The sequence below is a fragment of the Aythya ferina genome (assembly GCF_964211825.1).
Source record: "Aythya ferina genome assembly, chromosome: 8".
NCBI classification, from domain to species: domain Eukaryota; kingdom Metazoa; phylum Chordata; class Aves; order Anseriformes; family Anatidae; genus Aythya; species Aythya ferina.
Genome location: NC_140304.1, coordinates 8,993,331 through 9,018,991, shown reverse-complemented (window position 1 = coordinate 9,018,991; position 25,661 = coordinate 8,993,331). Strand labels below are relative to the sequence as shown.

At 33.3% G+C, this 25,661-nt stretch overlaps 1 long non-coding RNA gene across 2 annotated transcripts in view; it reads left to right on the top strand.

Annotated features, from left to right (window-relative positions):
* LOC311440962 overlaps window positions 1-25,661 on the top strand; it is a 252,668-nt gene that overhangs the window by 90,889 nt on the left and 136,118 nt on the right. Inside the window, exon 3 of one of the 2 annotated variants that reach the window (XR_014695678.1) lies at window positions 24,267-24,314. The exons of the other annotated variant lie outside the window; for it this stretch is intronic. This is a non-coding gene — a long non-coding RNA (uncharacterized lncRNA). The remainder of the gene's footprint in view (window positions 1-24,266; window positions 24,315-25,661) is intronic. 2 annotated transcript variants of the gene reach the window in all.

Below are 25,661 nucleotides of genomic sequence, written 5' to 3'. Positions count from 1 at the left end.
CAGGTGTATATTCTATGCTGTTCCTTATCAGTGTCTGTGGATTTTTCCCATGAGGCAGGAAGGATTTAAGCTGATTAAAACATCTGATACTATAATACTTGCTTAGTATTTATAAAGGAATAAACAAACAAACAAAAATTAATCTCTGTTGAGTACATTCTATACTTATCTCTAATATATTTCAAAATAGAAAAAGGTAGAGCTACAAGAATCTATTTTTATGAGAGAGTAATAACAACTTAAAACTGTATTAGCATCTATATAAATCAGAAAGCTTACTTTGCATAGTGAAATAATGTTAATTTTCAGAAATCACAATAAATGCTGTGGAGATGGGTAACAATTTTAAAAATATCATTATTTATTTATTTATTTGCTTATTGACTGACCAGAAGTGTTTGTTGGCCAACACACTTCGAATGAACAGTTGCAAGATTATTTGTTCCTTATCTCTACTGCTATTTTTTCTCATTATGGGGTGTGTCATCATGTCTCTCTCCTGTCCCTCTGCTTTGCCCACGTGTTGATGATCTGAACTGAAGATGATTCTGTGAGGAATTATTTGCCAGAGTTTGTTTATGTAGCCCTTTGAACATATGGAGCTTTATTTGCACAAGGATAACTTCCAGCTGGTCTCGGTCCAGCTCTTAGTGGGCAGGTGTCTGCAGTCCATAAATAGCAATGACAGTGCTTAATAGACCAGAACAAGAGTCTCAGCAAGAAAAATATATTTAATAAAGACAGTGGATCAGGTCTTGGAAACTCAGATGCAAAGTTTGTTCTTGGTTTATGGTTTAACTGGATTTTTTTTTTTTAATGTTTTCCCTGTATTTTTTTCCCGTGCCACTGCAAGAATTGTCAATTTAATCTTATAAATGGTTACTGTTTTGCATTTTCAGAACTTGACCATAAGAATGATAATTTTCATACCGTACATAACTTTAAGATTTGTCTTTCACATATGCTGTGAAAATACAATCTTTTAAAACTCTCTTCTTGAAATAAGATTGATTATAAATGCACTCCTTCCCAACATGCAGCAATATTCAAATGTACATAAACTATTCATATAATCACGTATTTACTATCTTTTATATATTGATGAAGGCAAAAAATGTACAGAGTATTTAAAGGGTTTTGCGTGCATCTTCCTGTTTAAACGAGTTTGCACATAAATTAGCTGTTCACATTTGACATTTTACACGATGATGGTCTCTTCTACCCCTAGATAATTAAGTCTACAATCTTCTACACACCCTCTACAATCACAAACAACTGGTATCTTTAGTCCACTCACATCCAGAAACATCAGTATAGAAAGCAGCTCTAGTTATGGACCAAAATGAGGGATAAAGGGAGAGATAAAGAATATAGCTAGACAGAATAGGAAGGTCTAGACATTTGGCAGGTCCCTAGCTTGAACTACACCCATTTCATCTAAGAATGTGGCTCTGGGTATATATGTTCTGATTTTTGTTTATTTCTTTTAATTCTATGCATGTTATTCTTCATAACATGATTTGGTAAAGCATTCACTTGTATTTTGTTTCTGTGTATGTGAGCATTCAGAAATACTTCTCAGTGTTAGTTTGTGACAGGTGTCCTTTACAAGCAAAAAGTTTGCTACTTTTAAAGAACATCTCAAATGTATCTGTGAAAACTTTTTATTTATTACTATTGCTGTCCAGCAATCTAGTCTGAGTTATTCTTTGATTATTGTGCTTAAGAGACTTACCTGTCCTTCCAACTCTTGCTCCACATATTATTTTCACATGTATTTCCTAGAAAGATTTGAGCAATTTAAGACTTTTTGAGCAATTCAGTGTGACAGACTTATAGAACCTGACTGAACTTAAGCACTGGGTTATTTGGCTATGTCAAGATTTGAAGGTTGCCAAGAATACCTTGAAACAGATGCCAGGAGATATTTAAGGCACACACATTGTGGTAGCCAGTGTAGGTACATCTAAGCTCAGGTGGCAGCTGAACAAGGGTTTACAACAGTTTGGATATAAGATTTAGGTTCCTTTTTTTTTTTAATCATCATTTTTTAAGTGCTGAAATCCTATTTTTGCATTTAACAGAGTACTGAGATAAGGGCTTCTGTAATGCACAGTTCTTTTTTTCCACTAACTGCAGAAGAAGTAAAGTAGTAATATCAGCATCTCATCTTACTGTTAGGATGACTTGTCCTTGAGCTACAAACATTTGGTGTCTTGCTCTGCCAGGAAAATTTGTTTCATTTTTATGTCCTTTTTGTTATTTTTCACCAAGTTGCATTCAATTTGTGGAAGCAGAATTCTTAATAATACAGAAATCTTTATTCCGTATGCATGTATGACTTAAAATACAGAAAAAGCAGGATATTTTTATATTGAGTTCTACTAATTACTCTTGATCTTGTACAACTCTTAGAAAACACCAAAATTAATCAGGATTACATATTGGTGGCGTTGAACTCAATAGGATTACAATGCTAATCCTAAAACACAAACTGCCTGTTAAGAGATACAGTATAAAGTACAAACTCTCAGCTGAGGTGACAATATCAATCTAGCCACAGTGAAACAGAGCTTAGCAATATAACCTATCTCATAATGAGTTTCATATTGACCTGGCCAATTTAATGTCAGCAGTGCCTGAAGTAAATAATTTAATGTGTGCTTTAAATTAAAGCTTCTCTACAGTGTCCTTCAGTAAGACTATTAGTATCTAGCATAGAGTAACTTGAATTTCTTAAAAATGCAATTTAAAATAAATCCTATTATATTTACTTCATTTTTGTGCTCCCCCTGTGGAATTGTCATACTGCAGGGAGTCTTGTGGGCCTCAGGGACAGTGAAATTCGAAAGCATTTTTTCTGGAGTTACCATGTAGGTGGCTGTGGAAATCAATTGCAGTTAAAATGCCCTTTCTTCATCTTCTGCTGTATTTCATGTTATTCTTTTTGTTGGTATTTGTTGTTTCACTTGATACATTTTTTATTCTTACTCCTGTGATGCTATTTTTGGGGGAAGAAAAAAATATGGACAACTCAGTTCTTGAACAGAAATATTTTTACACCATTATTTCTGTTTCTTTTTTTTTTTTTTTTTTTTTTTTTTTCTTTTTGCCCCTGGTGTTTGCCCCAGGTCTCAGTAACACGTGCAGTTACTGTAACTGACAGAACAAATGCTGTCTTGATGGCAAGAAGAAAGCATGTTTGCTGTTGCCACCACTGAAAGGTACTTAGATAGGTAAATCACTGAAAAATGAAAAGTGCAATGCAAAGAATGCTGAAAAATAGGCAGGACATTAACTGCAGTTATATTTGGAACAGTAATTATGTGGAAATGCCAGCTCTTGGCTCAAAGGTACTCCTAGACTGTGATTGCAGTTTGATTTATAGCAGTGCAAAGTAGGAGTAACTGTGATGTTGGAGTTAGTGGCATTACAGTAGTGTACAACAAATGTCACTTGTGTACACACATTGGACTATTGCCAATTTTGCCATTAGTCAAGAAACACCAATGAAAAACAAGATTGCTGCCTGCAGTTGGGGTATGTGGCATTATAACTAGCAGCTCCAATTGTTGAGTGCCATGGCTGCAGTTTCTACAAACAGGTAACGATGTTAGACGAGGTTAGAACTGATATGCCTCAAATTTTGTTAATTAATAAGGTATGACCAGAAAAATAAAGATATAAAATTGAAGGTAATCAGTATCAGTAATTGAAGTATCATTTTGAAAGAAAAGTTCATTAGATGTGAAGGAAGAAATATTGTAGTGTTAAAATACGTATTTAAAATTGAAGTTATTTGGAGCTTATGGGCATATAAACTTTAAGGGCTTATAATAAGGGTCAAGCACAGCAAATGCAAAGGGAGGCATGATGTATTTATCATCCATTAATGTGAGGTTTCTTATACCAGGCTGACTAATGTCACCAGTGTGAGAAGTATAAGGGATAAAAGTAAAAATGTACACATGGAGCAGTTCTGTGGGAAAAAAATGAAATAAAATAAAATAGAAATAAATGTATTTCAAAGGTTGGGAGATATTTCCACTTGTAAATAATTGGTTTTGAATCTGTAAATCCTACTGCTAAGAAGGATGCCATCTGAAATTGTTTTTTCTCACCCTCGTCTGCGTCAGTATTTCTCAACTTGGCAGATGTTTCTGACTTGTACTGGTTATTATGTATACTATCAGTCTGTGGTAATATGGAAGAAATTACAATTTAAATTGTGCTAAGTGGTTTTGGACTCTTACTGAATGTAGGTGTCTACGCTCCTTTTCAAGTATTGGAGGTAAAATATTTAATTTATGGCAGTGCTAGGCATTTGAGGTTTCTGCTCATTTTTCCAATTGGAGAAACTTCTGTTGTTTCTTCAAATGTGGGTGGGCAGGGTACATAAACTAGCACAGTTTTAGAAGTACCACCAATGACAAAAAGAAAAATGCATGTGGAAGAAAACACTAAGAAACGATAAGATGTATCCATTTATAAGGATATCCAACTAATTTCTGTGTTTGAGCGCAATTTTGCCTTTAAGTCAGCAGCAGCATTGGACTAGTAATCAGCTTTTAGTGCATGCCATAAGTGCTATTGAATGAACTGAGATAAAGGCTACAGGCCTGACTAGTTGTTTTTTCCATAACTTACGGTCTGAGTCATTTAGATCAATTGACTGATGAGGGCTCTGCTGGATAATGTGCATTCTCCCAGCCTAATTGAAGCAAGAATGAAGATTTACTGGAGCAAATACAACGAGAGTAGTTTCATCACCTGTATAGAAGCAGCTGATTAATTTTTGCTCTAGATATTGCCAGACCTGATTTTTTTTTCTAGGTTTATGTTCTCCTTGCTATTTCATACAAACAAATTATGGTCTTGACCTTTCATATTTGCTGCTTGCATTTGTTGAAGAAACAGAAATGATGGAAATGCAAACTTCAGAACTGTATTTAACTTTTAGAAGTTGCTCAAACTTGCATTATGCTACAATTGTATTTAAATTATAACCTGGGATTCCTTAAAATGAAGCAAAACCCATTTCTTTAACCACAGTCTACCAGCAGAGTTTCTGTTTAGGCTGAACTAATTCCCAGAAAGCGGTTTCTGCCAGCTTCACAGAACTGACTGAGTGCAGGCTGAAGGGTGGGAAGAAAAAATTGCTTTCAAAGTTCTTGCCTGAGAAGCAATTCTCTGATTTACTACGATGACATCTAAGAGAATGTAATGATATGATCACAATTTTCCATCTTGCTTATGAGTATATTCAGTGCAAGGATCCCACACTGTATTTTCTGAAGAACTGCTCTTTGAAAGTGGAGTAAAACTTTTGTGTTCATTCAGTTGTGAACAGCACTGCAAGTGTTCATTACTTAAAAAGCTTATCCTAATTGAATTTATGTTAGTAATTTAGAAATAGAATAACAATCTGCAAGAGTAGGTGGCTCACCAAGTATTTGTCTTGAGGAATACACAGAGGGAAAAATAACCTAACAGTATTAAGGTTTTCTTCAACATTTTTTATCCTCCTGCATCTGACTGACTCATTTCAGGAAGATAAATTAACTAATAAATGTCACAAATTGCCATAAAGGTATGAGCAGTCACAGGACTTGTCAACAGAAACCACAGAGGGTTTTCCAATTCACTGTTTTCATAAACAATATTCTAGGAAATATGTAATATTCAGTATACAATGACAGTATAAATTTAATATTGTTGTTCAGTGCAGGAAGTCTTTGCCTAGAATTTTTCTCTTTAAATACACTCAGTTTATCACAAGTTTCAAAAAGCTGGAACAATATGAATTTCATCTAAAACTAGTATTAAAATTCTTCTTAATCTACTGCTAGAGGGGAGGGAGGCAGGAAAAAGTTTCTACAGAAGTACTGGTTTCTAAAATCACTTGGACTTTTAAGGTTACTTTTACAAGATGTAAACAGTCCCTTAACTGTCCTCTGTTTCAAATGTGAAATAAATTGTGGATTTTTTTTTCTTTTCTTGCAACTTCTTTTTCTTCTTCTTCATGTTCTTCTTGCTTTGTACATCTTTTTAATTGTGGTAATTGCCACTAATTTTAGTAATTACCATTTATTTAAAAATATCACACTCAATTTCATTTGACATTGGGCTTTTAAGATATTTTTGTACTTTAAATAATAAGCTAAGGTATTTGTTTTTTTAAATTGTGTATTACCTGTGGAGGTTTATAGTTGTTTTAATGTAGGATTTGCAAGTCTTCTCTAATAAATTTGTGAATTTGCCTGGTAAGTGACTTGAAGAAGACAGCTGGGAATTTCTTATTGATATTTCAAAGGGTTTCAACTGATTCCAAAACAAGTTGACTCAGTTTATGAGATAGAAATGTATTTGAACTGCAGATCATGTAAACTCTTGCATATGAAAATGAAGCCATAGTCTCCATTTTCTATTCTTCCTTTATCAGGAATTAAAAAAAAAAAAAAAAAAAAAAAACACTTAGTTTAAAATCTTCACTAACTAAAATCTGAAAATTTGTCCTGAGGATCTGCAGGGACAGCTTGTCTGTCCTGTAGAAAGTAACCATTTTTGCACTTTCCTCCAGATAAGACTTCACTTGACAGACTTCATTGTGAATGTGATGCTAATATGCTTCCTACTGTTCCAAATTATGTGTTAAGGTCTTTCTTTTGGCTTAGGCTTTGATCTTTGCCAAAGACTAAACGTTCAGTCTCTCTAAGAGTTAGGTGGGATTTTTTTCCTATTTACAGGAACACAAAGAATGTCACTGGAAAGAGAAATTTATACTGCAATAAGAAAAAAGGTCTTGGAGCTTTCCATAACACCTCCACAAGAATCAAATTGATTTCAGGTTTATAACAGAGGATGGGAAACAAGAAATTGAACTGTAGACATTAAGCATCATTAGTGACCAGCTTCTTCAAATGAAATACAAGGAAAATAAATACATAACTCTTTTTTATTGAAGTAGCAATGTTGATTGAGCTCTACCACCTAAATGCATGCACTAAAAAATATTTGTCAGTGTTATAATCACCTTGGAAAATGATGCTGTACTCTCATCTTAGTATCTAAAGTAAGGACATTTAAAATAATTTAAAATATTAAAATTTATGAAAAATAGGTAGATTCAAACTAACCATTTAATCTGCCATTTAATCAATCAACAATAGCTAAGCAACACTTCTTAAGATTTGTACCATAATACTATTATAAGGATGATCATAAATTAATGAAAATCATTTTTGTGATATTTATAATACTAAGTTCATATTTGTGGTTAGTTCATTATTTCAAACCTTTGGAATCACAATGTGTTCAATTATATAACAACAGAAACAAAAACAGTAGACGACAAAAAGCTAAGTAAACATTGATTATGCTGTCTAGTTTTAAGTGTCCACAAGAGTTGTACATCTCTGATGCAATAATATTCCACTTTATGCAAAAGTTGCATGTTAGCAGCAATTCCAGGTTCTTGTAGCCTACTACTTCTCCAGTAATTATATTGCTCTCTACTGCTTTAATGCATAGATTTATTTTTTTTTCCTTTTAGCAACTGCTTTTTAAGTGAACAACATTCAGCATAACCACATGGGTATTAGATCACTCCTCCGCAGCAGATACAGATGTACATGTATGTGAAAAGTATTCTCTGTGTCATATTGGAGAGACACTGTTTGGTTCTCTTCACTTTTTTTCTGATAACTATCTTGAAGGCAAATATGCTCTGCTAGGGGCAGTCAGGTGACTAGGTTAGTGTAATGACAAGTAATTTTTTTGCAAGCTAATCTTGCAAACTCATATTGTGGTTTCTGAAAGTGATACAAGGCTAGTGAAATAGTGGAAAACTTACTTGTGAATGACTTGGTGCTAGACTTGTCCTGAACTGAAGGTCTGGCTTTTCATGCACCTTCAAGTTACTAATCTTGCTTGCTGTTAATTTGCCAAGGTTCACTTTGCTCTAGTTTGCACCTCAGTCTGTTCCCCAGAGTGGAATATTTGCTCTGGAAATTCCAGAGGTAGAATGATGGCCTGTTTCCTATCTGGCCTTTCTGATACATTCTCTCATATTTTGTCTGTGAAGTACATGTATTTCAAAAACACATATGCTACTACTTGAAAACCTTTTTTCCATCTTCTTTTCCCGAGTGAAACTGTTGGTGTTAAAAAGGGCATGGAGGAGGCTGAGTGAAAAGTGTTAAGCTGAAATCTCACACCTAAAAACCTGAGAACATCATAACAAGACAACATTCTGGAAAACTTAACGTCTGCCAGCTTCATGTGTGTTAATATCTGTAATTGTTGTCTCTCATCTCTGCTATCTTTCATCTCTACTATCAACCTGTGTTACTATGTAAGTGATAACCTATTGATATTCTATTTAATTTGTTAGCAAATTAGTTCTGTTATACTTCTGCAACATCATTTACTCACTACTTTATTTTGCAAAATATATCATGGTTGATATTCTCATTGCACTAGGCTTGCACATATTTCTTCATTCTTCTGAGTGCAGTTGCTAGTGGAAAAGGGCTTGATATTCTACAAGTCATGTTGTGTCCATCAGCTGTGTGTAGGTGTCTTTGTCACCATAAAGCAACACTTATTGCTCAGGTTTGGGCAGCAGAATTAACCCTTTCAATATTAGATTTTATTTGACCAGGACAAAATGACCACTTAAGATATCTTCTGACTCTTGCCTAAATGACTTAGAAGATGTGTGTACTGTCAGCTTGACTATGTTAGTAGCAAGAAAACAACATGACATAGCAGAATCCATTGGGATGACACCAGCTTGGGCATGAAAGCACTATGTACATATACTATATATAACATACTGTATCCAAATTAATAACAAGTGACTCACCCATGAAATATGTTTTCATTTGTTTGGGTAACACTTATTCTTCCACAATTGATGCAGAATATATGCATCATACATGTATATCATATATAATATATATATATGCAATATATTCTGCATCAATTAACAATAAGTAACATATTAACAATATATTGTTAATATATTATATTATTAATATAACTAATATATTAACAATTTGTTAACAGTATTGGCTATGGTGCTGCTTTAAGACAGAGTGACTTTGGGCCCTACACCCCACCAATATTTCAAAATATAATATCTTGAACTAAGTTTGTATTACAGAGTCTTGAAATCTCAATGCCTTGCTCTGATGAAACTAGGTGCATACATTGTCAACTAAAGAGGAATTTTCTAGGAATTATTAATGCCTTGTTTTCTGCAAGATAAGAGACAATCTGTTGGTTTTCTATTACCATTTTTCTGAAACCAAATCAAACCAAACCAAACATTAACAGAGGTTTCTTTTTAAGATTAAATTCCTTGCTAGCATTTTAATTCAGTTGCTTTTGTTTTTGGAATTAGGGTGATGGCATTCTTTTTTGAAATATTTTAGCAAAATTATATCAAGCTTGTGTGTTTATTAATTTTAACATTTAAGAGATTTTTTTGAGTCATATTTCAAAGTTATATTTTACTGTCTCTTTTGTAATAGGTTTCTATTTGTTTAAGTCTAAATATGTTTCCTTTTAACAAAAACAATCAATTTTGTACACTACATCTAATGCCCAATCTAAGGTTATCTTGTCCTTGGTAAAGATAGTATAGATCTTAGAGTGGTCTGTTTCTGTAGGGTATTCCAATGTCATGTAATTTAAGATTCTTTTGATTAAACTATTGATTTGTGAAGATAAAGGATAAACTTTTTTCTTATTGTCTTTTTTTTTTCCATGAGCTTGCTTTCTCTCACTAGTATAAAAAGAAATAGAGTTTCCAGCTTAATTTTTTTAATAACTAACTTTTTCTTTTTTTTTTTTTTTTTCAGCAACAGTAGTACATTCAGGAAAAAAAAAAAAAAAAAAAAAAAAAAAACATCTCTAGGTAAAAATGAATTAGTGAATCCTTCAATAAAAAGCTAATTAATTCATTAGAAGTGTTTTCCATAAATACTGAGTCACTTGGGGGGAATATATTTTGCTATATTAGTTTAATGATCTGTTGTGCAAAAATTGATTTTTTTTTTTGAGCTTTCCTTTCTCAGAAAGAATAAAGTGTTAAATGATTAGGATGATTTTAACATGTTCATGGAAAAACTCTGATGAAAGGGAATATTACCTTATTTTTATTCGAAGATTTTTCGTAGCTTTTACCAACTGAAACTGTTGTTACACTATTTCAGTACCCAAAATAGAAGTGTCAGCACTCTTCATTTACTACAAATAATAATGTTCATTTTTCATAATCATAATTTTAAAATGCTGTGTCAAATATTTTCATTCTTTAATTTAAAATCTCTACCCTTTAGTCCATTATCTATGTCATGCTCTCGTTGAAAAATGTTGTATTTTTCATCAGGAGTATTTTCATACAAAATATTCTGGTCAGCACTTTGGCAGATTTCTTTCTCTGAAAATATATGCGAAAAATATATTGTGATGAGTCATATCCTGCAACTGTGCAAGACATGGATTTAGCTGGTCTGCAATTATCTTTAAGTGGAGTTACCATATATCCAAAAATAAATAAAAAAAGTAAAGTTTGCTAGCTGTTGTTAGCATCTGCATTACTTCCATTGCTTCTAGGTCATGCTGTTTGTGTATAAACAGGAAGTAAAGTAGTTTGTTACTTGTAAAGTAAAGCTACTACGTTCTTTTATTGAAAGAATTGTGTGCAGGTAAATATGTTGGTAGTCATCTGGATTTACTGTAGGGTCATGTTGACTAGGAGGGGACTAGTAAAGGAGATCATAGATTTAGACTGTATAGAGGTATAGACTGGCATGTCAGTACAGGAGCTTTATTTAAGTATAATATGAGCTCGTCACAGAAATAGGTGAAGTCATAGTATGTTTGTTCATAAGCAACCAAGTAGAAGGTAACTGCAGTGAAAATTACTTTTCATTTGGATGCTGGTGTTTAGCTGAAGCCTCCCTAAAGATCCTTGAATCTGCTGAAGAAGTAAAGCAGACATCACAGTCCCCTTAAAGCTCTCTATCTTCATGCCTCCACTGATTTCCCTGACGTTGTCTGAGCAAGTACTTCCAAAATTGTAGGAAATTCTTATTTCAAAATCTGGGTTCAGATTGCTACAGGGTGTGATATACTCATCATACTCTAGATTTGTAGAATCTAAGCTCTTAGAAAAATCTTTGTAGATCTCTGATGATAGACCTATGATTTAAATACAATTTTCACAGTCTCTGGAAATTGTAACCGTTATAGAGTAGATAAATCGCATTAATTGAAAAACTACACAATTTTTTGAGGCAGGCAATATTGAGTTGTTAAGTGCTTGATCTGAAAATTGGTTCCACATCACGTTCCTCGTATAAAAGATTATAATCCAGAATACATTGTATCTGGAATGCAATTTTAACCACACATAACCATGGCATAAGTGAATACAGAAAACAGGAAGGAATTAAAAACACAATAAAAAAGGGTGGTGTTGATTTTATTTTAGTAGAGGAGAAGCATAGAGAGCAGAAACATGGAATAGTTAATCTAAGGGAAATAGTAACAGGTGTAGGAATGGGCAGCAGTCATTTGTCAGTATAAGAAAACCATAATGGTAGCATCAGAAAAAAAAATTATGCTAATAAAAAAAGTCATGCCTCATGGTACCATTATTACTTGCCTGTGTTACATGAATGATAATGAGAATTACATAACTAGTTGAGTTTTGCAACCTGATTGTTTATATATTGCATTCTGTTTCACAGTTGATGGATTTTTGGTGATTTTTAGAGAGTTTAGATTGTAACATTGTACACTCTTTGCTTCAATTATACGTGCAGATGTTGTTTCATATTTCTATAAAACTCCTGGACCTCTTTCCTGATATTTGTCCACCTTTGTTCAGCTACAGCAGGTAGGAAATTCTGGTACAGAGAGGCCAGATGACCTTTCCACTTATGTGGAAATGTGCCTTTTCTAATCATACTGTTTCTGTTGTTTGGTTTTCATCATATGTGTGCCTTGCCATGAGTCTACACAAAACATTCTCATTTTGCAGCTGATTCCTAAACCATCCTCTTTACTACACGTTAGATCAATAGGTCCTCTTTGAAACAGTTTCATTGATTCTGGAATAGAATGAAGGAATTGAGCACAGGTATCATTAAGCTCAAAGTATTTCTGTATTTCCCAATTTACTGTATTGAATAAATTTTTGTCCCCTGATCTTTAGGCTAATAGATAAGCCATACATGTAATTTAAACTCTTTCTAAATACATTGTAAATGCATTTCTCACAGTGAAGTGGTAAATCTTGGAGTGTACATTTGCATTATAAAATTAATTTGGGAACATCACTGAGTACATTCATAGTTTGAGTTCACTTCTTGATCACTTGAGCTTCAATATGAATTCCAGATCTTACTATCTTTCACTAGAGAGGGGATAGTCAAACAAATCCAGACAAATGATTAGTATCTTTTGCAGAAATTCTGCAATAATGGATATATTGTACCATATTATTTTCAATTTATACTTTTTTGCTTCTCATTCTTTGTTGCTGAAGACAGTATGAATACAGTTCAATACAAATTCCTTATGTGAAACACTGCTGCTTAAATATTGAATAACCCTAATAAGAACTTTTTTGTAGTGCTTTCATCTGTACTTTGAGCAAAAATATTAAAAAATAAAACCAAATATTATTTCAATTTTCAGTTATCAATGTCTGAAGGAAACTGCCAAAGAGAAGACCAAAGACCTTTGATTATCTAGACCTAGAAAGTTGCCTCTATAAAATAGAAAAGACCAGAGAATCAGTCTAAGATGGATAAAATAAATAGGCAAATATAATATTAATATCTTCTTATATTGCAGTGTTTGGATGTCTTTAATGAAAGAGAGGACAGACTGCAACTGGGAGAAGAAAAAAAAAAGGTCTATATTGAGAAAGAGAGGAATAGGGAAAACAAGGTTAAAGTCTATTGTTTGACTGGAGAAACAAAGTCCAGATTCCAGTCTTCCTGTATTGCCACCACAACACATGTACAATACTTGAATCCTAGCTCAAAAAGGAATTAGGATGGTTTCAAGAATTCTGAAATCTGAAAGATAATCTCAGATGTTGCAGTGTCAATCCTTATGGTTTATACCAATTCAGATCTGAAAATCTAATGGCTAGAGAAATTTAGGGAGATGTATATAACAGCATAGTACCTGAGTACTTTTAGAAGTAGCTCAGCTCTTTGGTAACGTTTTGAAAAAAAACAAACAAACTTAAAACTTGTGAATAGCACAACTTATTAATGACCTATCATCTCTTAGTAATTTTTGTACCATGCAAGGAAGATCAAAGTTAGGTTCTTTTCCTTTATGTCATCTATAAATTAAATGATCTGTTAATTAAGAGGCATGGAAAGCTCTCTTGGTTAGCACAATCTGTTCTTCTCACATCCTGACAAAACATATATTTTAATTAAAAACCTTTCACAGTGCATCTAATCAATGGGATAGTTCCAATTGAATAGTTCACCTTAAACATGTTTAGCATATGCAAAACCCATCTGAAAACACAAAGTATTTACTAAACCAAAAGTAGTGAAAGGATTAACATAGCTGGGAAATGACACAAAAGAATAAAGAAGTGACAAGGTAGATTCTCTCCCTGTATGAATTGGCACAAGTCCATTTAAAGCTAGTAAGGTTTGATTGTAGGTCTTATTATCTAAGCTTGTGGAAAGACATGAATTTGAACCATAGTGATATGGTGATATTTGCAAGAAAATACCTGTCTCTGATGGATGGAGATGCACAGTTGTAATGAAGAAAGCATCTTAATTTGAATCTACTTTTGCTTATGTTTTTCAAAGCATAATAGATTCTTGCTAAAATACGCTGCAGATTGTGTGATAACTTCCTTCTAAGGTGTCTGTCTTGTTGCACAGAGAGAGATATTTTTAGTAATTAGAGTAAATTTGGAACTTTATTTGAAGTGAAAGCTCATCTATGTAGAAGCTACAGAATCAATTGTGGATTTAGTATTAATTGGATGCCCCCCACTACTCCCTAGCAAATATTTTGTCTTTATCTGTAGTCCATTTCTGTGCTGCAGTTGTGTACCTGAGTGAATTGGTCAGTGTACTGTTAATTCATAGCCTGGCTTGTATGCAATCTTGCTATGGAAAAGTCCTGACCTTTTTTTTTTTTTTTTTTTTTTACTTTCCTCATTTTATGGAGTTTATTAAGAGAAGTCAAACTGCTGAACTTCACTGCAAGTCATTTGCAATAAGCAGTATTCCTTACTAACCTGATTTATGAATATTTGTTGCTTGTCTATGTACAGTTATATACAGTTAAAACACAATCTCAAAGGATCTTTTCTGAGTCACCCTCATGTTAACTGAAACCCAAAACTATATTCAGAAAAAGTTCCAGTTTCACTATTTCAGCTATCACTACTGCAATTTTGAAGGAGAATTTTGAAAACTTACAATGTTCAATTTAATTTATGAAGAGCAAGTTTTTGTCCTTATGGTTTTATAAATACACAATATATTGTTAATTTGCTTTATGTGACTCTTAGGCATTTCATAATCTTTGGTGTAACACAGTATAGTTTCCTTTATTACAATATGTTGCTTAGTAATGCACAAGTCTCACTTAAAATGCAGCTGCTTGCATATTTTAATGGTTATTTTTCTTTACTTAAAGTACAGCATCGGTAACGTGCCTATCTCTCTGTGCCAGGAATGAGGATGAGAGTTTCATATTGTACTTGTCACAGTGGTCATCATTAAAACACAGATAGCTCTCTTAATATGTCTCTCCAGACCACTGGAATTAATAAATCAAAAGAGCTCATACACATGAGGGGAAAAAGAAGTTTTACATAATCTAGGAAAGATTATATAAAAGAAAAATAGAAAAGGAAAAGAAGGAGGGAAAAAAAAAAAAAAAAAAAAACACAAAACACACACACAAAAAAAAAAAAACAGAGGAGTGGATAAGCAGAAGAAGGGAGCAGTTATACATTAGTCTTTAATGGTATGCACCTGGATTCACATACACATGAGCTACTTATAGGAATGACAGGTGGCTTTGTTTTTCCTGTACAAATTAATCTTTTTTTCCTCCCTAGGGACTTGTGTGTAGACTGAGCTTTTCTCTTATGAATGTCTTATCTTATTTTAATTAGCACCTGAAATGATATCCTGTAAGAGAAATACAGTGCTGTGCTGAAGCACATTCATAGTTTCTTTGCTATCTTGCTCCAAAAGATGGATAGCCAACTGTTAAAGCATGAGTACCAGAAACTCAGTTTTTGGTGATGGGGCTGCAGAACAACTTAAATTTTAAAAACAATGTTCCTCTGTGTTCACCAAGTGTTAAATCACATTTGATAAAAAAGGGTATCAAAAAATAACTGCCCAGCTACTTCTGCATATATATGTTTGTAGATTCTGACTAAGGTAACTTTATTTTCATATTGGTGCTAGAACTCTATGGTAGGGTTTTTTTGTGTGTGTAAAATGGGGCTTGATTCTGCTAGGAGACTTCTGTCACCTATGCCATGGTTTGTTTCCTTTACTGCAAAGGAAATTGAATTGTTGCCACTGTTGGTATTTCCACCGTAGCTTTGGGTGTTCAGTGTCAGACTGCTCCCAGCTTTTTAAGCAAAGTTCATAGGACAAGGGAAAAGATAAAGTAATAAATGATGGTAGCATGTGGGAGCAAGGTTGCTGAGTAAGATTTCAGATTAGGAAAAAGGGAAAAAGTGTAAATCAGTCCCTTTGCTTTAGTCCAGAATAAGGATGACAACATTTGGCTAGGGAGGGTCACTCCTGCGTAACAGTAATAATTCCTGATGCAGACTGATCTGTACCTGCATACCTGGAGCTATACAAACTGTTCAGATTTGAGTAAATTATAAGAAAAAATAGTTGCAAGTTTGAGAGAGAATGGTTATAGACCGTGACATTAGGAATTAGTACAACAAAATCACAAGCTGCCTGGCTAGTCAGAAGCCATTTTTGACTTTGACAGAAACGGAAATGTTTTCTTGGTATATTTGATCAGTTGGCACAGGTAAAGTAAAGAGCGTCTTTTGGTGCCTTAATCACTAGTACAGTAAGTGTAGGAACGTTAGATAAAAGGGATCAAATCTGTGCAGAAATACTAGGCTGAAAAGAATCTGAAAGTGTGATATACCTTTGTTACATAATAAGATCCATGTAGTTCAGGAGCATTGGCTTTATATTCGTGTAATGCTTTCTTTAGTCATAATAGTATTGCAGTCACACTTCAGTCTTATTTACCCCAGATTGTTGTGCACAGATTTGATATTTTTTCTTGTTATCAAAGCACAGTTTTTTTTCCACACTTTTACTAATCTGAACTTGTTGGAGGGATGTAGGTCTTGTCCCGTACATGGAAACAGTGGGATTAATATTTAGGTATTTTATTCATTTTCCACTTTGCTTTCATGTACATATATATTTTGTATTGCATTGACTAGCTCTATTTGGAGTAAAATATTCTTTGAAACCAGTTATATGGCACTGACTGGAATGTATTCAGGTGCCATATTTAATTTCTTCCACATTAAAATTATATGTGGTAATTAATAATTAAAATAACCCGTAGAGAAGACTTTGGAGTTTGCAAAGAAGCATATTGCCTACAAAAAGCTATTTGTGCTCCACTTTGAAATGATGTACTGATGTAAGGAAACAACAACAACAACAACAACAAAAAATCCACCTTCCTCCTTTAAATTTCAGAGTAGTAAATATGCAAGATGCATTTAGAAGATCATGTTTAGAGAAATTCACTTTGTAGTGCAAGCTGCAGACCAAATTGGTAGAACTACAGCAAATTAATTACTTTGAAAACAAAATTATATGCTTGTTCTCAAAACCCTTACCTTTAACCAATCTCAATTTGTACAAATCATGTTAAATTTTAAAAGATGCTGTAGTAATTGTGAGCAATATTTTAATGTTTAACTATTTTTTCCCTCAGAAAACAACTTTCTGGAGTATAAGTAACTGTCCAACATTTTGTAATAAAAATTAACTGATTTTCCTTCCTCTATTGTCATAGTATACGGAAACTAGCATTAAGAGTTTGAAGAACAAATTCTATTCTGCCCTACATTTGTCTATTCTGCCCTAAATTTGTTTAACTTCTGTGAAAAGACATTTATTACACTCTTTATGCAGATGTTTGTGCTATCTAAGTTTTCTTTCAAAATTATGAAGATTGGTCTTAATTACAGTAATGAAAGTATTCACGGTATTGCAAATGGTGGATTTTCACCTTATGGTGAATGACAAAAAATTGTCAAACAGTTTAGCTATGGGAACAAAATTCTTTCAAAACCAAAAAAGTCCTAACATTTTCTTCTTTGATTAATGGCTTGAAAGGAACCAAGTCTTAAAAGAAAGGTGCTTCCTATTTTCTATCTGGCTATTTTGTTTTTCTTTAGAGAATTGAATACATCTTTTTATTTTATCTTATATAGTATTCAAATGTACTTATTTGAGAAAGAAGTATCTGCCATTATGTAATACCAATTTTGAATTAGCCACCATATATTACAGTCAAATACTTTGTTTTATCTCTTTTACTAGTATATTCCAGCCTATGCTGGGTAATCTGAAGGACAGAACAATAACATTAATGGAGAGTTATATTCTCGATCTAAATAGTAGGTATCTTGTCTAGGCTTTTGACTTGTCTGAGCCAAGTGTTTGGATTACAGATACAGCTGATGTAAATCAAAATCTTGTCAGTAGAACTAAATAAATTTACAACAGCTCAGACATTGCTCTTCTGCTATGCACTACACCATATAAAATTTGTTTGTTTAATGTGTTAATACCTAGCATGCAGGTGTTTTTAATCTTTAGTTGTGAAGGGAAGACTCCTGATTTTATGTTCCATTACTTTTATTTTCATCTGTCCAAACAATATAGGATACCTGTCATTGAAACTACCTCAACAAAGTGAAATTTTATCTTAGTAGCTTTCTACTTATACAGCACGTCTTTTGTATTTGACTGGTAGTTTCTTCAAAGTCATGTAAGGTGTTCCTTTCTTCCTGTCCTAAACAATCGTGTAACAGTGCAATTATAAGGAATTGTTCTGCTGAAGCTCTAAGTTTCCTTTTATATTTGTGCTGCTTGGAAAAAGTGTTACATAGAGTAGCCTATTTGGGTAGGTGGGATGAAGAGGAACAGCTTCTGGAAAGAAAACTTTATCCTTGAACTCTTGAAAGATCTATATAGAAGGATGATGTGGGTAGATTCCGTAGTTCAACTCATTGACTTTGACATGCTTTTGAAATTTCAAATACAAGAGATTCAAAAAGTGATATCTTTTGCAGTTCTCCATAGCTCAGAAAGCCTGTGGGCTGAACACAGGCTGAACACAGGCTTTGAACACTGTTCTGCTTTGACATTTGCAGGGGGACCAGATGATCCAGTCTGAAGTGCAAAGTTCAAAATCCCCAGCGTGCCTCCAGTCCTTGCTGTCTTGCACTACAGAATCTACAGTTTCTTTATTAGTAGAACCCAGTGTCTACGGGAAGAAATGGACATAGAGAACCCCTAATAAAAAGGATTGTTTTAAATTTGGAATACATAAAATAACATCTTCCTTATTACTTTACTTGTAGGAAGCCAGAACAGCAGGTGACTAACTGTTGAAAATTGCTTCTGATGAATTCCAGAAAAGGATAAAAAAATAACACTTTCACTCTGCTGCTTCCCCTTCCATTACAGTCTCTCTTATCCAATAGTTCTATATTTTCCCCAAAGTGTTCAAAGCAAAAATTAAATATTTTACACAGGGAAAAGCTATTTGTTTGGCTTTTTTATTATTATAATTTTTATTTTTAACAAGATTCAATATTTCTTAAAAATTATTAACTTAATTCAGTGAAACTTTTCAAGGTAGCCAGGGATAAAGACTTCAAAAAAGGTTGAAACTATTCAGATCATATCAGAGAAGATGGGTAAATGGCTGTTAGTGTTTCTACCTCTTATCCCAAGAGTAACCATGATTATCTTTTATCAGGTGAGCCAAAATTTAATTGTTTCCTACCAAAAAAAAATACTTTACTTTATTGCCTTTACAGTGTTGTGATCTAGATTCAATTCTACAATAAAAAGGTAATTTTGGGTGCAGCTCAGGTCTGGTTTTCTGAACTTAAAAATATTAAAAAATTGTCATGTATTCTATATTACTTTAGTTCTCAGTGCTTTAGATACAAGGAAGAGATACAATCACATCATTCAGATCTAAATCGATTTCAAAATATTTCATATTTTTCAAAAGATGTGAAGTCTTTGGCAAGGAAGATTCTCTGTTTGATCCAAAGTTGGCTGAAAGATGATGTGTAGTTTCTCATTGTTGAGATGGGAGAAGGAGGGAGGTGGGAAGGGAGGAAGGGAGACAGAATGTATTAATCAGCACTTTTTTCTAATATAAGAAGGGAAACATTTGTTTTCAGGTAATGATTAATTGCATATTCATTGCCATGAAAACTCATAGAAATTGGTTGCGGCCTTTTGAAACTCTTCCTAATAGCAACATTAGAATATTTATACTCTTTCAAAAATGGAAGAATGAAATGTTGGTGGTTTTCAATATTAAATGAATAGTATTGGTATAATATAATATAATATGAATATAGATTACCTTGGTAAATGAGATGATTCCAGAGCTCTTGATAGGAGAAATCAGTGACCATCCCAAAAGAGGAAACTCCCTTCCTTCTCCTTTTTAAATTTATTTTCCAGCCTTGAAAATATAAACTCTTGCATTTTATTTTTTTTTTCCAGAAGAAAAGGAACAAAGATCTCCTCATCATTTCTATAGTATAACGTACTATAATTATAACATAGTATAATATACTATACTATATAGAGCTAATGTTTTTTTCCTCCCACACTTATTTGCATTTGGAGATCTTCAAAGGGTGTCAGCCTTCTAGCAAATCTTGGCTTGAATATATATAGAACAGAATATATTCTGTTCTACTTCCTGTGCCTGGAATTCAAAGATTTGATGATTATTGTGAAGCACATAAAACCAAAAAGTGTTATGAAATCTTACTGCAGCTACAGTAATTATTTTTAATTTCCTCAAGTAGCATGTACTCTTCCTGTGTAGCAGAATGCTGCATCATGAATTGTACTTGATGCACCAGAGGAGGATCATATCATGATCTATTTACTTGGTTTTTCTTTTTACCTCAATGAATTACAAACCTTTTCACTTTAATGTACAGCCTTACTTCTAGCAATATTTACAGTATATTATAATACTTCACAATATTTACAGCAGATGTTCTTTTATTTAACAACTAAAAGCAGACACAAGGCCTCTACAGGAAGAAAAAAAAAAAAAGGCTAAAAGGCTTTCTTTACATGTCCTTGTGACACATGGATAGAAGCTGAGAAGAGTTTCTGAATTTTTTATTGTTATGAAGTAATGATATGAAAAAATGACATTTTCCTGTTTATTATTAAAAAAATAAAAATAAAAAAAAATAATAAAAATGAAAATAAATCCAAGTCTTTAGAGTACCAGAAAATGAAGAGATGGTGTTAGTATTTGGTTAACATTGCAAAAGTGTAACTATTTCAATGCAAAAGGTAATCCTTCCCCATTATTACTTAGCCTTCCAATAAGGACCTCTTTTATTAGCTGAACCTGCTGTGTCTGGTCAAGGAAATAGCTACCTCCTGAACCTCAGTGCCTGAGTGAGCTTGAGGAGGGGAAATAAAAGTAGCTTTGGCTTTTACTCCAGAGGAAAGGAGGAAAGTACTCTTTCCTTTAGCTCACAAATCAGACAGTTCCTCTTGCGTTTATCAGACACTGACTGTTTCTATTACAGAGGCTTTTAAGCTTTACACTAGTTGAAAAAGCACGATGGTAAGAGCAGATGAGATACTTCATAAAGCCCACTTAAGACCCTATCACTGGTTTTCATATCCTCCCATTCAATTAGACTCCTCTTTATTATTCTACTATATTCTTCAAGAGCCTCAGATGGGCATGTGTTTTATTCAGTTGAAGTACAAGTTCTATAAATCCAGGTAAAATAAGAATATTTTTTTAAATCAATTTATTTTACAGAATTATTTAGGTAGCATCTGGCTAGCTTTATATACTGTTCTTTTTTCCATGAAAGAAATGTCAGAAATCACGTAGCTGCTGTTTCTAATTCAGAGTTGTGTCAGCTGTTATCTGTGAAATAGTTTCTGTTTTTAACTTACCTCTTCTTACTTGTAAGAATACAGTGAACCAAGCTCTTTTCCAGTTTCAGCTCGGTTGCCAAATTTATTGCAATACACCTAAGTACTCAGCTTTTATATGTTAGTTGTGATGTTTATGAAGTGATGAGTATTTACCATATGTAGCCATTATATGAGATAACTGCTATATGCAATGATGATTTAATTATTTTAAATCTGTATTTTTGGGAGTATCCTTGATATTCACTTGCAGGCACTGGATCTCCTTCTTTAGATTTCAATCTGTACTAATCAACAGACCTGCTACAGTATAAATGAGTGCTAAACTACCTGAAATTTTCAAATCATGGTATCATACTAAATATCGAAGTATATAAAATTCATTAACTTCTAAAGAAAAAAAGATACTTGATTTCTGTGGCTAAATGGGATAGCATCATTTCCTGTAGACTGAGGATTTTATTTATTTATTTTTTTTTAAGAGTTCTAAAGTATTTCTGGTATACATGAGATTTCTGGCTTTAAGTCTCTGTATTCCACTTTTGGTAATCCTAGATACTTAAACATCTACCCTCCAAGGAAATGCATTTGAAATGTACTCAGTGTTGTATCTCAGTCCAACAGTCTTTGGAATTTAAAATAAAAATTCACTGTAGTGTAACCCAGTATTTTGGGGGAAGTGTGTATGCAACTAGCTTTTTGTAATTGTTCGTGAAGCTTTTAGACAGATATCCCCTCAGGTACCTGTGGATTTCATTGCAGTGTGTGATGATATTGTTTATTCAGGTTACATATTAGCATTCTTTACACTTGACTACTTCTTTAGACATCTGGGACTTCGTATAATTGGTTCTGTAAACTTATTTCACTTGCCTGCATTCTAGAAATGATTCTCTATAATGTATTGTCACATTTTACTGTGGAACAAAGTGAGGTCATATGACAGTTTCCTGCAGTTTGCAGAAGTTTACCTCTTGCTACCTGAAGGCAAGTCATATTGGAATACAGAATATAATGCTAGAAATTTTTTAAATTCACATGACAGTAGCGATGTCCAAAATTATTTTGCTGATGAACAGTGAGATGAATGTTCTTCTGTTTGATTGATCAAGTCCAGTGAAATTATCTGCAGTTTCAACAGCTATTTAGGTTTTAACATAACTAGCTTTATCCTTTTACATGTAATACAAAAATACTATATTGGTCAGAAGAGATTCTTTGGCTTTTATAAAAGTCTGGGCAAACAAGTTCCTCACCACCTTTCCACCTGTACTTTTATTTGTTTGGAACTAGTTGTTCTGGGATGATTTGCATACTGGCTGCAGAACTGATAATAACCCACCAGAAAAAAGTGAAAGTCTGTGAGTTCCCTACAATCAGAAAGTATATATTTTACCTTTGAGTATTTTATTTTTAATAAAATAAATAAAATAGCACCAACTAACAAGATTATCATGAGGTAATTGGTCCCAAGTGATTAGAAGTATTTGGCTACAGGTTGTACGTGTTACAATCCAGAAAATAAATGATAGTAATTACTTAATAATAAAACTCTGTATAGCTACACTTTATATTTCAGGTAGCTAGAGGTTAGCAAAATGCCTTCAGATACTTTCAGCAATTTTGTTATTTATATAACTTTAAGGTTATCTCTTTAAAGATAAGTTTGATGGATTGAAATGAACAAATCTCAGTATACCTGCATTCTGTTCTACATCTTCAGTGCTGTTTTCTAAACAAAATGTTTGTCTTATATTGTGTGAGTAATTCTGTTTTATAAAAGATAAGTTCTGCAGGTGTCTTGTGTCTTACACAAGTGTTTTGTGGTTATTTCTAAAGACCCAGTACACTGAGATTTTAAGCAATCCAAAGAGTTAGCATGCATTACTTGCGAAAGCTGAAACAGGTAGAAGAGATCTATTAGATAGCTTTAAATACTTAAGCTTTTTACCCTGAGCTTAAGCCATCTTTTTTCTTTAGTTAATACTATTTTGCTTGTCATACCTATGTAGCCTCAAGTGCTGACAATACAACTTTCTGCACTAGAAACTCCTTATATCACATAGACTAGCTGATGTATAGTAGCCTGACAATGGGGAGTGAAAAACACCTAGGGACATAAAGATTGAAAAGGGTGATTTATAGCTTACTTGATGAAGCACGTAGTTCCAGCTCTGCCTACGTGAGCTGGGAAAGAAAAGGACACACTTAAGCTCTACATATGTCAAGTTTTACTTCCACATATCAGAAGGATTGCCAGTAATGGTGAGTTAAGGAGCAAATGTCCCTCACCTGTTCGTGTTTGGTCATCTGTATTCTACTCAGAACTGGGAAGAGCTGTCTGTGTACTCTGCATCTTCATGACCTAAAATTGGAATAATCTGAAGATGTCATTAAAAAAAAAAAAAAGTCTTTGTGCTTCTGGTACTCTTCTCACATAAGTGAAGTTATACAGTAAATGGCTTTGTTCACTTGAGTAAGGATGAGCAAAATAATCTCTGTGCTCAGAGTAAAAGGCTTAAGTATTAAAATCTAGTAGATATTCAGTGCCATAGGGTGAAAATTTTTAGGATGTAGTGATTCAACAGCATGATTAAATGCTTAACAACCCTAGCCCCAGCTCTGTTTTTGCTTTCTTTTTGTGAAAGAGATTTGATACCCTTTTGATAATGACCCCACTTGGGAATTTGTAGGAATCTCTTGAGATAAGTATTGTTGGTGAAATTCTGAAAATGGCTTGTGAGATGCTGATACTGCTAACAAATTAATGTGGCTAGATGAAATGGCTAGTAAGTGCCTATTCGTCACTAAAATTCTGTGGAATTAGAAGTTTTTATAACCAGTATTGCTAGATAAGCCTGCAAAATGGTATAGTTCTGCATCATATCATGGTTTTGATTCCATTGCATGACAGTATTTCTATAGACTATACAAATCTCTGTGTTTCTGCAAATCTCACAGAAAGTATTTCCCATGACTCTATCAATCTGTCCATCTATTTGATAGGACACTGTTCAACTCTGAAGAGGATGGCACTACTGTACAGAAGTAGCTGTGAGTAATTACACTTCTCCACCTTAGTGTTTTGTCAGAAATGAAATACTTGTCTCACTGCACTCCTTTGTGTCTAACGGAACAAGTGAATCTTACATTTTTAAGCAGAACTGAAAAGTAAAAATTTCTCCTTTACTCTGGTGTAAGGCCTACAAACATACAGGAATTTGAGATATGTTTTCTTTTTTCTTGCTGAAACCTTGATTTACCCTATAAAAATTACATGTGTTTGAGAGTACAACTGAACATCGTTTTCTAGCACAGTAATGACCTAAGTTGCACAGTCATTAGTTATTTCCATCATAGACATATATTATGCCCTTGGTATAAAAGCAGACTGTCTTCATAACTCCAGGAATTCAAACATCAGCCACCCAAAACTAATAGCCTGTCATTACATTTCTGTTTACCAGAGAACAAAATTTTGTTCTTGCTGATTTGAAAAGATTCCCTGGAGTAAATGCTTCTATAACATACATAAATCATATCCTCCATCAAGTAACCTAATGATGCTTTGGGGGTGGCATCATTAGGCTTTCACATAATATTTTGCCTGACAAGAGATGAAAACTCTCTTCTAATTACCAAGGAACCAAATAACAGGGACAAATAAATAACATTAAATGAGACTTTCTTATTTTTTCCTGGAAAACAAACAAAGAAATCAAAGCACACCTTTCCAGGGTCTGATACTACTAAAATCCCAGTCCCAATGAGTATGCTCTTGCTTTCATAAGGGATAGAACTGTTTGTTTGGCTTTTTTGCCTTTTTAAAAAAAATCTTTTTTTTTTTTTTTTTTTTTTTTTTTGCATTTTTACTGTGTCATAGGTACAGCAGATGAAAGGTTTGGCATTGGTCACTGGGAGTAGATCACTGATTATTTTTTTCATGCATCTTGAAAATCTCATAAATGCATTGATCAAAACCTACCTGATTTTATGCATCCTGCACCTACAATATTTTTTCATTTAAAACATGTCGTTGTCTTTCATTTTAGATTGGTATGCAGTGTCTTTCCTTTCAAAAAAATGGAGTAGGAGACATTTTTTTTTCCCTTATTTTAGTCCTTATAAATCAAAATACCAAACATTAAGTGCTTTTAAAACAACCTGAAATGATAATCCATATAATATATATATACACATAATTTACTTACATAGTAACAAACTGTTAAATCAGTGCTACTGAGAGAGAACAGAAACTAAAATTTGCATGCCAAAAATTATGATTTTTCAAGTTGACTCATAGAAATATGGTTGCTAGTGTTATTTCTGCTCTAGCAAGGGAGAACAATAAAAGGTTCCTTGATTGCTTTCAGCTGCACTGGGGAAGGAATATTACCTTAT